The sequence below is a fragment of the Somniosus microcephalus genome, chromosome 1, assembly GCF_052327205.1.
Source record: "Somniosus microcephalus isolate GS21.2 chromosome 1, FLI_Smic_1.0, whole genome shotgun sequence".
Classification (NCBI taxonomy): domain Eukaryota; kingdom Metazoa; phylum Chordata; class Chondrichthyes; order Squaliformes; family Somniosidae; genus Somniosus; species Somniosus microcephalus.
The window spans coordinates 258,311,914-258,315,558 of record NC_140987.1 but is presented as its reverse complement, the minus strand read 5'-3'; positions in this window follow the sequence as shown (position 1 = coordinate 258,315,558).

The window sequence follows — 3,645 nt, the reverse complement described above, 5'->3', positions numbered from 1 at the left end:
CGCCCCATACCATCCCGCCACCAATGGATTAGCTGAAAGGTTTGTCCAGACCTTCAAGAAGGCCATAAAGGCCATGGGTAATGAAGACATAAATCTACAACATAAGGTAGATAACTTCTTGTTTGCGTACAGGAATGCAACACATGTGGTTACAAACCAAACCCCCGCCATGATGTTTTTCAATAGAAGACTAAGATGCCGGCTGGATTTGGTCAAGCCAAACGTCAGAAGGGACGTAGAGAACCGGCAATTTCAAAGCATGAATGAAAGGCCAACTAGAACCTTCCAGATAGGTCAACCAGTTTTGGCCCGGGACTACCGTACCGAGAAATGGCAGCCTGGAACTATTTGCACACGACTAGGACCGCTGATGTATACTGTGGACATTGGAGAAAGCATAATAAGGCGCCATGCTGACCAGATCATAGAGTCATCCGAAAAAGGACAACCTACACCACAACTCTATACGCCTAGTGATGAAGCAGAGATACCCATAGTATCTACCTCCAATCCGGTGATACTGGAACCAGATAAACCCGACACTAGCATTGAAGCCGAATCGACCTTGCCAAAAGAACCTACTACACCACCGAGGCGTTATCCGGACCGAGTCAGGAAGCCTCCAGAGAGACTGAATTTGAAATTGATTAACTTCAGCAAACGTGTATATTATTGTTCTTGTAAAAATGTTATTTAATGATTACTTAAAATGTTATGTACTATTTATCTAAAAGGGGAGGAATTGTAGTGTATGTACCTTTAAGAGGAACTATGTTTTTGAAGCCCCTGTATACTGTAGTACCAGTAGTGACCACTCGGGTATATAAGCCTGTGTAGCGTCTTGTGTTGTTAGTTCACCTCCAGACTTTGTTCAGTAAACACTTGTTAAATCAACTCCTGCATTCCGTGTCTCCATTAACACACGGATCTAACAGTTGGTATGGACCTCTTTCATTTGAATGGTAAAGACTATCTAATAGTGATTGACTACTATTCTAACTATCCTGAGATGGCGCTGCTCTCAAGCACCACAGCAAGCAGTGTCATAATGCATGTGAAATCCATCTTCGCCAGACATGGAATTCCCAGGATTGCCGTTAGCAACAATGGTCTGTGCTTCAACTGTAAGGAGTGGCAACAGTTTGCAGCACATTATGACTTTCAACACATCACATCCAGTCCTCTGTATGCTCAGTCAAATGGTAAGGCAGAGAAAGGTGTTCAAGTTCTCAAACAGCTACTGAAGAAAGCAACTGAAAGCAAGTCTGATCCTTATCTCGCCCTGCTGAGCTACCGAGCCTCACCTTTAGACTCTGGTTCTTCACTTGCTGAACTCCTAATGGGTCGCAAGTTGCGCACCACGCTACCCTACTGTGCAAAAGAAAAGCAGAGTAAGGAACTAAGACAGAGACTTCAACTGTTAAAGCTGAAACAGAAATCATACTATGACAAGTCATCCAAAACTCTGAAACCATTGACAAGGGATGATGTTGTCAGGATTGAGGATCCAGATGCATGGAACAGGAAAGCTACAGTTCTTGAGGAAGTAGGACCAAGGTCATACACTGTTAGAACTGAGGAAGGACAGATTCTCAGGAGGAACAGTGGTGTCCATGTATAATAAGACACAGACTGCAGGAGAAACGGTACAACAGGTGTTTACTCAATGTGGCTCACAGTGGAACTGATCTGTACAGATTACTACTCAGTGCTATATACAGGTGTGGTCACTGCCGGTACTGCAGTATACATGAGCTGTAAAAGATAGTTCCCCTTTTAGATTAACAGTACCATAACACTCATTTAACAATTAAATATCAAACTAATTACAATTAACACTTTTAACATGCAACATTAGCTGAAAATAGTCTATTTATATATTCAGTCTTTGGGGAGGCTTCCTGATCCTTTCTGGATAGCGCCTTTCCCGAGTGTCTTGCTCTTGGTGCGGAGGCGATTCTGCCCCCCTGTCGTCGGTTGGTTCATCAGCTTCTGATGCTACTGTTTCTGGGGTAGATGCGACCTGTACGTCGGGTTCATCACCAGGTACGTATGGGCGAGGCATGGGGTTGACTTGTTCCTGTGAATCTAGGATCTGGTCAGCATGGCGTCTCACGATGCTCTCCCCAACGTCCACTGTGTACATTAGTGGGCCCTGCCGTGTGCATATCGTTCCTGGCTGCCATTCCTGGCAAAAATGGTCCGTAGGACTGCAGTAGTTTTCTCCGTGGTGGTGGAGGACATTTTGATGACCTCAGGCCATTTCGAGTGCGCATCCACGGCTATTAAAAACATTGAGTCCATGAATGGACCAGCAAAATCAATATGCACCCGTTGCCATGGAGATGAGGGCCACTCCCATGGGTGTAGAGGGGCCCGTGGTGGACTTTCTGGCATCCTGAGTAGCTCTTGGTCAGGTCCTCGATTTGTTTATCGATTCCCGGCCACCACACATAAGCCCTGGCTAGGCTTTTCATTTTTACCCCTCCCAGATGACCCTCATGAAGCTCATTGAGCACTCTATCCCTTAACTTGGGTGGAATTACCATTCGGGATCCACACATCAAGGTCCCCCGGCACACTGACAGCTGTTCTCTCCTTGTTGAGAATGCTGGCAACAGTGAGTCGCCATGTGCTGGCCATCCCTTCACCGTCAAATCATATACCCGAGACAGTGTCAGGTCATTTCGGGTTTCCTTTTCGATACAAGCGTTAGTTACCGGTAGGTATTCAACTATAGTCGAATGGAATATTTCGACAGGATCCACTGCTGGTGCTTCCTCCACAGTAGGCAGTGGCAGGCGTGATAGCCCATCAGCATTTCCATGCTGTTTCGTGCCCTTATATTCAATCTCATAGTGGTGCGCCCCTAGAAAAAGTGACCATCTTTGTAGTCGTTGCGCAATCATCACCGGAACGCCCTTCTTCGGATTAAAAATGGAGACAAGAGGCTGGTGATCCGTCAGCAAGGTGAATTTCTGCCCGTGCAGATAGTGATTGAACTTTTTCACTCCCCACACTAGGCTGAGTGCCTCCCTATCAATCTGGGCGTAGTTACGCTCGGCTGAGGTTAGTGATCGTGACGCAAAGGCTATTGGCCTCTCTGAGCCGTCCGAGAATTTGTGCGACAGCACCGCTCCAATGCCGTAGGGTGACGCATCACATGCCAACCGAATTTGTAATGCTGGGTTGTAATGGGCCAATACCTCTTTCGATGTGATTAGTGTTTTGCTCTTCTGGAAAGCTTATCTACATTCGTCACTCCACTTCCATGGCACCCCAGTTTGCAGTAGGGTGTTCAGTGGGTGTAGTATTGTAGACAAATTTGGCAAGAACTTATGGTAGTAGTTTACCAGCCCGAGGAACTGCCTCAGTTGTGACACATTTTCCGGTGCTGGAGCCTTGACTACTGCCTCAATCTTCTCTGGGGACTTATGTAACCCCTCTTTATCGATAACGTGGCCACAATACAAGATCTGTTTTCTAAAAAACTCACATTTGGGGCGGTTAGCTCGGAGCCCATATTCCTGCAATCTAGTGAGCACCTGCTCCAGGTTGGCAAGGTGATCACTGTCATTTTCGCCCGTGACCAGGATGTCGTCCAAATAACACTGGGTCCCTGGGATCCCTTGCAGGACTTGTTCC